Source organism: Coenobita brevimanus, chromosome 91 (genome assembly GCF_032717465.1).
Source record: "Coenobita brevimanus isolate Jiangsu-jjx chromosome 91, ASM3271746v2, whole genome shotgun sequence".
Lineage (NCBI taxonomy): Eukaryota > Metazoa > Arthropoda > Malacostraca > Decapoda > Coenobitidae > Coenobita > Coenobita brevimanus.
The window spans coordinates 13,930,233-13,943,327 of record NC_137044.1 but is presented as its reverse complement, the minus strand read 5'-3'; positions in this window follow the sequence as shown (position 1 = coordinate 13,943,327).

The following is a 13,095-nucleotide window of genomic DNA, read 5'->3' as shown; positions in this document are numbered from 1 at the left end:
CGAAAGACGCATGGTGGAACAAGCCAGGGTGTTGGCACGAAAGACGCATGGTGGAACAAGCCTGGGTGTTGGCACGAAAGACGCATAGTGGAACAAGCCTGGGTGTTGGCACGAAAGATGCATGGTGGAACAAGCCTGGGTGTTGGCACGAAAGATGCATGGTGGAACAAGCCTGGGTGTTGGCACGAAAGATGCATGGTGGAACAAGCCTGGGTGTTGGCACGATTGATGGAACAAGTCGAGGTGTTGGTAGGACTGGTGAAATAAACCTGTCTTAGAGAGAGAGGGAGAGAGAGAGAGAGGATTTTGGTCTTACTAGTATGACATTAGCCACTGCGGTTGGTCATTGATGTTATAATGAGGCAGCCAAGAATGTACACTTTCTCATATTTGCTTATTCTCACTCACTTTCTCTTTTACCCATTTTCTTTTATCTTCTTTCACTTTTTTCCTTGTATTATTCTGACCTTTGTTGTCTTTTTAATTCCATCAACGCACTCGCTTAAGTTCTCTTTCTTGCGTCCGCAGTTTTCCTTTTCACTCATATTGACTCTTTCTCTCTCTCCCCCCCTCTCTCTCCCCCCCTCTCTCTCTCTCTCTCTCTCTCTCTCTCTCTCTCTCTCTCTCTCTCTCTCTCTCTCTCTCTCTCTCTCTCTCTCTCTCAAAAAGACAGGTAGAACCATAATTTATATACTCTCCTCTCAGCTGTCTCTCTCTCTCTCCATCCATCGTAACGAAGTCTCATGAATATTCAGAAGCCTAAACCATGTATAATCAGACAGAATCCATCTTCTCTAAACTCCCCTTCTCTCCTTCCCTCCTCCCTCGCTATTCTGCTTCTTCTTCTCCCCTTCCTTCCTACTCTTCCTCTTCCACTTCCCCCTGTTTTCCTTCTCTCCTCCCCCCTCTTCGCTTCGCCTCTCTCACTCTTCTCCCTCTTCCACTTTTCGGCTTCCTCATCTTTCACCCATCTTCATCACATCTCCTGCACCCTTTTCCCTTCTTTTCCCTTAGTTTTTCCTTCCACATCTCTCCACCTCCACCCCCTCCCACGTTCCTTCTCTTCCCTTCCCCTCCTGTCCTTCCCCTCCTGTCCTTCCCCTCCTGTCCTTCCCCTCCCGTTCCCCCCGTTTCTTCACCCTTCCGCCTACACACCTCTTCCCTGCTCCTCACTCCTCCCTTCCACTTCTCTCCCTCTTCCCCTTTCCTGCCGCCCTATTTTATCCCCTTACCTCCCGATTCCCCTCCCCTTCTGTCCCCATTTCCTACCCCATTTTATTTTCTCCACGCCATTCACCTATCCTTTAACTCCATTTCTCCCCCCTCCTTCTCCTTCCTCTCCTGTTCCTCTCTGCTCTTACCCTCCCCTCCTCTCTCCTTTCTTTCCCCTTCTTCCGCTGTCTTCCCTCCCCCCTTCTTCCCGACCCTGCATAACGCCGCCACTTAATACAGTCATGGCAGATGGGGGCGCATGATTGTAAATGTGATCTGCATATTTTAACACATTTACCTTCCTTTTTTTAATAGTCAATGATGAGGACGTATTATTGTGAAGTGCAGTATATGTATCCCACCGTACTTGTTGTGATGAAAGATAAAAGGTCAACAGTGATGATAACTTACCAATATTTTATCGAAGTGCTGATTTCATTGGGGACTGGTATATAGATAGCGAAAACAAAACTATAAAAGTGTAGAAACAATTTACATGATCTGTGTGCTGGAATGGTAACGCTTGCTGTGTGTGTGTGTGTGTGTGTGTGTGTGTGTGTGTGTGTGTGTGTGTGTGTGTGTGTGTGTGTGTGTGTGTTCTGGGTAGGTAAAAAGATTGCGAACAGAAATTGAAGAGTTTTCGAAACCGTGGAAAAAGCAGCCTCGGTAAACCTTTTTCTGTGTGTGTGTGTGTGTGTGTGTGTGTGTGTGTGTGTGTGTGTGTGTGTGTGTGTGTGTGTGTGCGTGCGTGAGGAAATCCTTTAAAATAACCACAAATTTGTCATGCGAATTTGCAAGTATTTTTAAAGAGAGACTATCTAAGTAAGCCCAGATTGACTCATTAATATTTTTAATTTAAGAGAGCGAGAAATTTAGGGCGGTCTGGCAATAGAGAGATAGATAGATAGATATGTAGATAGATAGATAGATAGATGGATGTATAGGTAGATATATAGATAGGTGTACTCTGAAATAACCCGTGCAATGCGAATGGAGTCTTTCAGAGTAATGTGTACAGCACTTAGTCTTTCCCAGAAGCAAACTCAGATTTCTCTCTCTCTCTCTCTCTCTCTCTCTCTCTCTCTCTCTCTCTCTCTCTCTCTCTCTCTCTCTCTCTCTCTCTCAAAACCCTGTATTTTCCGTGTTATTTCACCTAACACCAAGGAGTTTTGTTTACCTGAAGAGAAATCCATCCCAGAAAAGGTTAACACACTCAGACGCACGCAATATCGCACCCAGGCACCCATACCTCACGCAAGCACACGCAAACAGAGGTCCCTGAAGCAGACAATAGCAATTAGGCGGTGTTGATGGGAGGTGCTGAGCTCTAAGTCAGGGTCGGTGTTATTGAGAGAGAGAGAGAGAGAGAGAGAGAGAGAGTGTGTGTGTGTGTGTGTGTGTGTGTGTGTGTGTGTGTGTGTGTGCACTTTCCAGCTTAGTGTAGTGCGTATATCGATGTCTGTATTGTGAAGTTTATACATATATGTGCGTATGTGGATGTGTGTATTGTGTGCGTGTCAGAGTTTAGTATCGTTGTGTACGTGTCAGTTTGTGTTTGTTTGTGACAGTTTCATCTGTTAGGTGGCGAGTGAGGAAATGGGAGTGAGGATGTGTGAGTGAGGGTGAGTAAGAATAGGGTGAGGATATGAGGTTGGGATATGGGACTGGGGATATAGAGAGAGAAGGTACAGCAGTGAGGATATGAGTGAAGGAAGGGGAGTTAAGTTATGGTAAGTGAGGATATGGGATGAGGAAAGTGGTGCGAGGTTATGGTTAGTGAGGATAGAGTATATAAGGATATGAGATGAGGATATGGAGGGAAACGCAGGTACTTCTATCATTATCACCATATCATCATCATTACCATTTCATCATCATCATTCATCATCACCACTACCAACCTCCTACCACCACCACCACCTAGCCTCCTACCCCCCCCCACACACACACACTAGCGGTAGCAGCACCAGAGCGCCACAAGGCCAACCACTACCACCACCATAACCACTTCCTGGTACCCCATGCTATGTTGCTAGGCGTATTCACCGTTGCTACGTATGCCAACACTATACAAACACCCACTTATACACACACACACACACACACACACACACACACACACACACACACACACACACACACACACCACTTCTCTGATTGTGACTTGACATTGAAATAATTACTATGTGCGAGTCTATACTCACTGGATACCGTTTGTAAAGCGTATAATGCCTTTCATTTTATTTATTTGCTTCCTGTGTAACTTAAATTATTAGTATAGAATGTAGACTTACTAGAGACGAACAGTGTAAAATGATTGTTAGTGGAAGAAGGTTTTGTTATTTTATTGGTGTTTTTCGACTGGTAACACTTGTATTCTTTTCATTTTTTAATCCCCTGCTGGTGAACCCGATCGGGGACTTTAGGTTTGCGCGGCTCCGTCAGTCCGTCAGTCCGTCCGCAATTTCGTGTCAGGTCTGTAACATCCACCTGCATGGACAGATTTTGATATAACCTCACACAGTTGTTCCCCATACCATGACGGTGTGTCGCGCGCAACAACCAGCCACCTACTCGCAAGGTCAAGGTCACACATGGAGCTTAAACAAGGTCGGGTGCAGTCATACTTAACGGCCATACTTACATTCGTGTCCGCTCTGTAACTTCCACATGCATGGACAGATTTTTATATAACTTCACTCAATTGTTCCCCATACCATGACGGTGTGTCGCGCGGAACAACAGCCATCTACTCCCAAGGTCTTTTACATATGTATGGTTGTCATCCGGTAGTAGACTTTGTATTGCATGGCGGTACTGAATGCACTTGTTTTTGTTAATTTTGTTGTTGTTGATATGAGAGGATGATGGATATAAGAGAAAGAGAGGGGGCGAGAGATAGAGGGGAGAGGATGAGGGTCATACTGTGGAGGATGGGGCTATAAGGGAGAGGATGAGAAGTAGAAGGGAGAGGGAAATGGATGTAAGGAGAAGAACGAGGGCTGTTAAAAGGAAGTTGACGGTTCTAAGGAAAGGATGAGGCAAAGAAAAAGGTGAGACATGTATGTGAGAAAATGAGGGGGTATGCGAGGATGAGGGGTGTAAGGAAGAGGAAGAAAATATAAGGTGGATGGTGGGAGATAAAAGAGAGAGTATTAGGAACATAAAATAGAGGATGGAGGCAAGATTTGAAGAGTGAGAACTATCTGGGAGAGATTGAATTATATTTGGAGAATGATAAATGATGAAGAAAGTAAGGAATATAAGAGAGACGGTCGGCATAAGGAAGACTATGAGGGATATAAGGAAGTGGCTGAGCAATATAAAGATAAGGAGGGTAGGGTAGTACAGAATCCATCGATCTTTCTTTCTCAATCCACGTAGGCGAAGTTTTGGGGTCCTGGTGTTAAAACTTTGTGGCAGATGGTGGTCATTCTCTCTCTCTCTCTCTCTCTCTTTCTCTCTCACTTCGTGTAAGTATTAATGTATGCATGCATATTGTATTTATTAGGTTGTATGTACCTTGTGTAGTGTGTGTATGTATGTATGTTTGTGTATGTACGTATGTTTGTGTACGTAATAGACTGCGTCCTTGTGCGCCATCCCTTCCTGGTTCTCCACTCCACCAATCCAGCCACACCCATACCTCTCCTACGGTACCTATCCAACCCTCACCCTGTCTAACCTAATCACACTTTACACCATTTCATAATTTAATCTCACCTAACATTGCTGTCTCCCCCTTGACTAATCTCTTTGACTAATCTTGTTACAACCTTGCATAATCCAGCCATGCACTCCCACTCTGACCTAACCTACTCTCTCCTACTCTGCCCTAACCTAACCTAACCTAAGCTACCCTACTTTGCCCTACCCTACCCTACCCTAATCTACCCTACCCTCACCTACCCCCACCCAACCTAACCTAAACAAGCCTAACCAATCCAAACCGAACCTAACTCCAGTGCTTCCCTTCCCTCATCAGGTTCAGGCCTAACCTTTCCCTTCTCTCTCGTGACCCTAAATTTACCCAGCTACTTTTCTGGTCGATCAGGCTCTTTTCATTAATCGCTTATGTGCCACTCGTAAATAACACACGCACGCCACGCCTCTCACCCCTCCCTTCACCTCGCCTCCTTACCTCTCAACTCCAGTCATGCCACGGGACCGCTATTTATGCTCCAGGGCTTCTATCTATGCTCCAGGATTGGTAATTGTCCTTCCTTTGCTCTGGAATCGCTGCCTATGATCCAGAACCGCTACCTAGAATCGCTGCCTATGCTCCAGAATCGCTGCTGATGCCCCTGAACCGCTACCTATGCCCCTGAACCGCTACCTATGCCCCTGAACTGCTACCTGTGTCCATGAACCACTATCTATGCCCCTGAACCACTACCTATACTCCAAAATTTAGCTCCCTCAGTCTGTTACTCCACCTTGCCTTTTATTTCTCAACCCCAGCTGACATGCGGGTATTCATATTTTTTTGTCTGCCTGAAAAGCCTCGTCCCTCCTGTAATTCTGGGGACGCCCTTGCCAAACTCCCTTTTTTTTTTTGTTATGCTCCAACTGCCTTCTCTCCTTATGTAACGTTCCAGTCCTAGTTTTTTCTTTCATGTGTCCTTCCTCTCTCACTTTTCTGTTATATGTTGGTGCCGTCCTATATGTTCCTGGGACCTTTTGTCTTGCATTCCTATCCAAGATCGCTCATCATCATCCTCACGTCCATACTTTTCCTTACGTGCACTGGAAAATTCATCTTCACTCCGTACTCCATCTCTATATGCTCAAAATCTCTTTCCATGCCCCGTCCACTCTGTTCCACTCCTGACCAACACCTTCGACCTCTACTTTGCATCTTTTCATGATCCCCAGTCTATGCTCCCGAAACATTCTGTGTGTTCTATAATTATCTCTCTCCATGCTCCACCTCTGAATGCTCCAGCCCCTTCATATTTATCTCCGTCAGTCTCCTTGCTCCCTTCCTCCCAGACATGCTCCCCTTTCTCTTCTGTTATTACCTCCCCATGTTCCACCTCTTCATGCATGCTTCCTGCTCCCATACTCTACCCCTTCTCTCTCTATGCTCCATCCCTTACAGATATGTTTCCTTTTCTGTTCTGTTATTACTTCCCCATGCTCCACCCCTCTGTGCCCCCCGCCCCACTCCACTCCCCAGGTAAGGGCCTCTCCTCCGACCCTGACCGCTAGGTAATGAACGCACGAGAAGGTGGGGGATGGGGAGGTAGGGAGGGAGGGAGAAGAGGAGGGTAGGGAAGGGGAGAACGAAGCATGTAAGGAGCGATATAGGGAAGAACAGAGGATGGGGATAGGGAGAGAGGAACAGGTCAGGGAAAAAGGGAGGGAAGAAAGGAGGGATAGGGAGAGGGAGAGGGGGAGAAGGAGAAGAGATAGGAAAAGAGAGGATGGCAGTAGGAGGGAGGGATGAGGGAAGGGATAGGGAAAGTGAGAAAGAGTAGGAAGGAAGGGATAGAAGAGGGAAAGAAGATAAGGAGAAGGAAGAGGGCTCGGATCAAAGGAGAGAGAGGAAGGGAGGGGTATGAAGGAGGAATGGGAGGGAGGAATGGAGGGAGGGAAGAGGGGGAAGGAGTTGGAGAGGGAGAGAAGAGTAGGAAGGGTAAGGAAATGAAAAAAAGATGGATGGGGAAAGAGGGTGGGGAGTAGGGGAGAGGGAAAAGGAATAAGTGGAAGATATAAGGAGAGAGAGAGAGAGAGAGAGAAGTAGGAAAAAGAAGTAAGAAATGGGAAATGAAATAGGCCATGGGTAAGAGGGTAAGAGCTAGGTACCTTATCCAATAATAACATAATGGGATCTCTCTCTCTCTCTCTCTCTCTCTCTCTCTCTCTCTCGTTTAGTAGGCTTGGCGAAGACGTGATTATGGTGAAGTGAGAGTATGATGACATGAGGGTGCTGTGAGTCGAGGATTTGGTGAAGTAAGGAAGTGATGACGTGATGATGTGAAGTGATGATGTGGTGAAGTGAGGGTGCGGTGAAGTGAGATGAGGGTGTGGTGAGGTGAGCAGGGCGTGAGGGTATAGGTGGAGGTGACATGAGACAGGGTGACAGTAATAACACCTCACTTCACCCTCTTTGTCATGTCTGCTTCTTGATAACACCAGTAACAGTACATACGGGGGTCACGTCACGATGGAGGGAGGGATGAAAGGATGGAGGGAGGGAGGGATGGAGGGATAAGATGGAGGGAGGGAGGAATGTGTGGGTGGTTGGTTGGATGGATGGAGGGAATGTTTTAGTGGGTGAAAAAAGGATAAAATACGGGTGGATGACAGAGAAAGAAGGTGGATGGATTACTGAGGGATAGAAATGAATGATGAATGAAGGGATGGAGATAAGAATGGCTGATTGAGAGACAGGGCTGAGTGGATGGATGGACGGGTGATAGGAGAGGCATATTGGATTTCTCTCTCTCTCTCTCTCTCTCTCTCTCTCTCTCTCTCTCTCTCTCTCTCTCTCTCTCTCTCTCTCTCTCTCTCTCAAACACAATACTTCCTTTCCTCTTATCTCTTCACTTAATCTGTATATATAATGAGTTGTAATAGTTTCTTTGCGGCCATCTATTATTTCCAAGGCATTTTATCAACTACGATCTTATCTACGGTTTATATTTGTGTTTTGTTTATGCATCGTCCTTTGTTTCAGTTTTAATTTCGTAAGTTTATGCTAGGAAGTGTTTTTGTTAATAGTTACTTTTTTTTGTCGTGTGTGTGTGTGTGTGTGTGTGTGTGTGTGTGTGTGTGTGTGTGTGGGTGTGTGTGTGTGTGTGGGTGTGTGTGTGTGGGTGTGTGTGTGTGTGTGTGTGTGCATGCGTATTTGTGTCGTAATATAATGGAAGAGTATGTGCGTGGTATGTGTGTAACCAGCTTATGCATTTATCGTTTATGTATGAAAATATATTGACCTATAAATTACTTTTCTTCCTTTTCTGCTGTTTTGCTCTGAGTGTTCTTTAATTTAAGCATCGTTTCTCTTCTTCTTTGTTTTCCTTATTTGTTTTTTATTTTATTTTTTTTATAATTCATGGAAGTGGTATATAATTTATATCTTTTATTATTTAGTTTTGACCTTTTTGTCATCATCATCATCATCATCATCATCATCTTCAAATTAATCCTTCTTGTATTATTTTTTGCTTCTGCTTTTTTCAGATTTTTTTTTTCCTCACGTCACTCCACCTCCATACGTGGAAAACAATGGCCCTGGCGATATTGAGAGAGAGAGAGAGAGAGAGAGAGAGAGAGCCTTGTCAGCCCACTAAGTCTATCTCCTGTGAAGAGTGTCAGGGCAGTTAGCGAGTATTGTCTTTTCTTATGTCTATCTCCCTTTCTATCTAGGGATGAGGGTCGGTGTGCTGATTGGTCAGAGAGAGAGAGAGAGAGCTGCGTAATGCCAGGTATACATCTGTGTGGTTGGGTATACACAGTCAACGCCAGTCGCACTGTTGACACTGTTAATTCCCAGGCATTAGTAAGTAGCCAGTTGTCTAAGGCAGTGCAACTGGAAACACACACACACACACACACACACACACACACACACACACACACACACACACACACACACACACACACACACACACACTTTTTCTCTCCCACATACCGTCCCTCACACCCTGTCTTCCTCATCCCCATTGCCCCTTCCTCACCCAACTGCTGTCCCTCCCTCACCCCCTACCACTTCTTATTGTCCTTCTCTTCCATCTCCCCCCCCCTCCCTTCCTGCCTGTCCTTGTTCCGTTTGCTGCGTCCCTCTCCTTATTACCCTCGCTTCATCGCTTTCCCTCCCTCCCTCCCACCCTCTCCCCTTATTGTCCTCCTCTCATCACTTCCTACTTCTCTCATCCACCCTCTCTCACCCCCTCCCTAACACATTCGCATTTTCTCCACCCATTCTCTCCTACCCCCCTTTCCCTCCCCCTTCTCCTACTCTTTCCCTCCCCCCACCCTTTCCCTCCTCCCCCCTCTCCCACTCTTTCCCTCCCTCCCCCTTAATCATGCACGACCCCCGCTTGTTCTCCGCCGGGCCAAAAATACGTAAAGAAGAGGTCCAGAAAAAAACTGGCCCTGGATATTATGAGAGTGGCTGAATGCTGGAGTGTGTGTGTGTGTGTGTGTGTGTGTGTGTGTGTGTGTGTGTGTGTGTGTGTTAACCTTGAAGTGGAATTTTCACGTGGCAGTCAAGTTCACGCGTATTAGTCACTACCTCTCTGGAGTCTTTTTTTTTTTCTTTCTTTCTTTTGACAAACTATCGCAGCTTAAAGGAAAAGTGTTAATTCTTCCCAAAAATTTGTTTGTAAGCAGAATACTCCTTTGGCTACTAAAATCTGTCTCAGCTAATCTCAGTCGTCTTGTGTTATCTTTATAAAACTGAGGAAGGGTTCACACTTATTTCATTTGCTCAGCTGAATACATATACTATCCAAGCACATTTCAGCATCTCTCTTAATTTATTCGTATATACACAAATTAATTATATTCAGCCTGACGTTATATTTTCTCTCATACATTATACAGCTCTTGGACCAGTTGTGTGATGATGCCGTCTTAAGCCCTCTCTTCCTCTTCTACCCACTCACACCCTTCCTCTCCATCTTCATCATCACCCCATTATATTCTCTCTCCTTCCCACCTCCTCGAATTCCTCATCATCCTTCTCTCCGTTTTTCACATCCTACTCATTATTTCTTCTCCCTCACTTCCCCGCCTCCCACACCTCTTATCTTTCTCCTCACTTCTTTTAATTCCCCACCTTCCATCTCCCTGCCTTTCCATCTTCCTCACCTCCTCATCTTTTTCACTTCTCATCTTCCTTACTTTCACCTCTTATCTTTCTCACCTCCCCATCTGCACCTCACATCTTCCTCACCTCCCCATCTTCTTCACCTCTCATCTTCCTCACCTCTCCATCTTCTTCGCCTCTCATCTTCCTCACCTCCCCATCATCTTCACCTCTCGTCTTCCTCACCTACGCATCTTTGTTTCCATCATCACCTCCCAGCATTCTCCTTTTTCCTTATCTTTCCCCACCTCTCCATACTCCTCTTAATCAGCCTTTTTTTTCTTCCCCATCTCTCCATATTCCTCCCCATCCTCCCCCTCTCCTCTTACATTCCTCCTCATCTCCCTTCATATTCCTTCCCATCTCTCTCCACAATCCTTCCATACTCCTCTTCACCAGCCATTCTTTTCTTTCGCATCACTCCATAATCCTCCCCATCGTACCCTTCTCCTTCCACATTCCTCCTCATCTCCCTCCATATTCCTCCCCATCTCTCTCTCCACATTCCTTCCCATCTGCCTCCTCCCCATTAAGCCACCCCGTTATTAAGGAACACCCGATCCCACCCCGCCAGATTTTAAAAAGCGGATCGATGGTGGGGTGAGTGGGGGTAACGAAGCCAATTCTCAACCACTGGCGAAACCCGTATGTGTGTGTGTGTGTGTGTGTGTGTGTGTGTGTGTGTGTGTGTGTGTGTGTGTGTGTGTGTGTGTGTGTGTGATGGGGAATTATGTAGATGGCTAGTTTGGAAATGGATGCTGAGAGTTGTTGATGGTGGTGGTAATGATGGTGAATATGATAATGGAGATGATGGTAATGACTATGATGGTGATAATGGTGATGATGGTGGTGGTAGTGGTGATAATGACGATGATGGTGATGGTGGTGGTGGTAGTGGTGAAAATGACTATGATGGTGGTAATGGTGATAATTGTGGTGGTAGGTGAAAATGACTATGATGGTGGTGATGATGATGATGATCATGTTTTGATAATGATGGTGGCTCTTAAATACTTTACTGTTCTTTATTTTCTTGACTTTTCCATTAACTTTATTTCTGTTTCCCTCAGACCCGAACTCAAGCAAACGCAGTCGTAACCCGCGTATGTACGGAAGTAATTACGTTATAGTTAGTTGTAATTAGGTTTTGAATGCTTAACACTCTACTGCTTTTATTGTTTTTTTTTTTTTCTCCTTTTAACCTACCTTTCGTTTCCATTTGTCTTCCTATTGTCTATTATTCCCTCACGTCTTTTTGTCTTTTTTATTTTCTTCATTACATTCCTTCTTTTTTTTTTGGGGGGGGGCATGGTTAGGATATGGATATTTAACTCTTTTCTATTTCCTTAGTGTGTCTTCTTGCCTGTTGGTCAGCTCTTGTTTCATCCTTCTCGTGTTTTTTCGCCTCATGTGCTTCTGTTTTTTGCTCTGAATATTTGGAGTTAGTTCATGGGTGTCTGATGCTTTGGATTTTCCCCTCTTGCTTTTTCTCTTCCTTTTTTTTTATACCTTTCCTGTCCTCCTCATCTTGCGTTTCTTTTTCTAATCTTTTACCTTATTGGTGGTGCTGGTTGTGTTGAGGATGATGGTGGTGGTGGTGGTGATGATGGTTGTGATGATGGTGATGGTGGTGACAGTTGTGATGGTAGTGGTGGTGGTGGTATGGAGGTGATGATAAAAGTGGTGATGGTAGTGCTAAGTGTTGGTTGTGGGGACTGGTGATCGTGGCGGCGGCGGTGGTGGTGGTGGTGGTAGTATCAGTGGTAGTGGTGATGTTGTTGTTGGTGTTGTTGGTGGTGGTGGCAGTTGTGATGATAGCGGTGGTCGTGTTAGTATCAGTGGTAGTGGTATTGGTGTTGGTGGTGGTTGCTGGGACTGTTGTTTGTGGTGGTGGTGGTAGTGATAATATCGGTGGTAGTGGTGATGGTGTTGGTGGTGGTGACAGTGGTGGTGACGGCAGGGTTTAACCACAGGCTCCTTTGTCTAGTTTCTTGAAGGGTCCTCTCTCCTCTCCGGAATTTCCCAGGGGCGGCTCACACTGTGCTGGAGGAAGGAAGCAAGAAGGAGGAAGGAACGAAGGAAGAAGGAGCGAAGGAGGGAGGAAAGAATAAAGTTAGGAAGGAAGAAAGAGGGAATGAGACAGGGAAAAGGTGAAAGGAAGGAGGAAGAGGGAGGGAGGATAGAAGAAGGAGGTATATAAAATTGGAAAAGGAAGAAGGAAAAAAAAGATGGAAGGAAGAACGTTGTAAAGATGGAAAGGGAGAGGAAGGAGATAAGAAGTTAGGAAACAGAAGAAGGAATGAGGACGAAATGAAAGAGAATGAATAATGAAAGGAGGAATAGGGGAGAAAGAAGAAAAACATCAAGGAAGGAATCACGAATGAAAGAGGAAGAAAGCGGGAAGAATGAAAAAGGCATGAAAGTGAAAGAAGGAGAAAGGCAGGAAGAAGGAATGAAGGACGGATGAGAAGGGGAAGGGAATAATGAAAGAAATAATAGGGAAGATGGAATGAATGAAGGGGTGAGGAAGGAAGAAGGAAGGAAGGAAGGAAGGAGAATGAGGGTGATGAAGAGAAATTAGAACACGAAGCGAAAGAAAGCATGAGTTTAGTGTCAAATTTTTTGGCATGAAAGCGAGGACAATAATTTTCACTTAAGATTTATTTTAATCTCTGATCCGCAGGTGAAAAAATAATCTTCGTTTACGCATTATTATTATTCACAATAACATCTGTTCCTAAGTGAAAATATTAGTGCAATTTACATGTTTTTTGTTTTTATTTTCTATCCGCGAGAGAGGAAATGATTTCACGATCTGTTTTTATCATTATGATAGATTCTGGTTCGTAAATACATAGATAAAATCCTTCAGATTTTTTTTTCCATATTTCCATATTGTCTTGCATAGGAAAAATCTTCATTGATATTTTTTGTTGTTCTACATTTTGGGTTAGTATATATAGCAGAATATTTTGTGTTTGAAGATTTTGTATTCCTTAATCGCTTTTTTTTTTTTTTTTTTTTTTTTTTTTTTACCAGGTAACCCCCTCAACCCAAGGATAAAA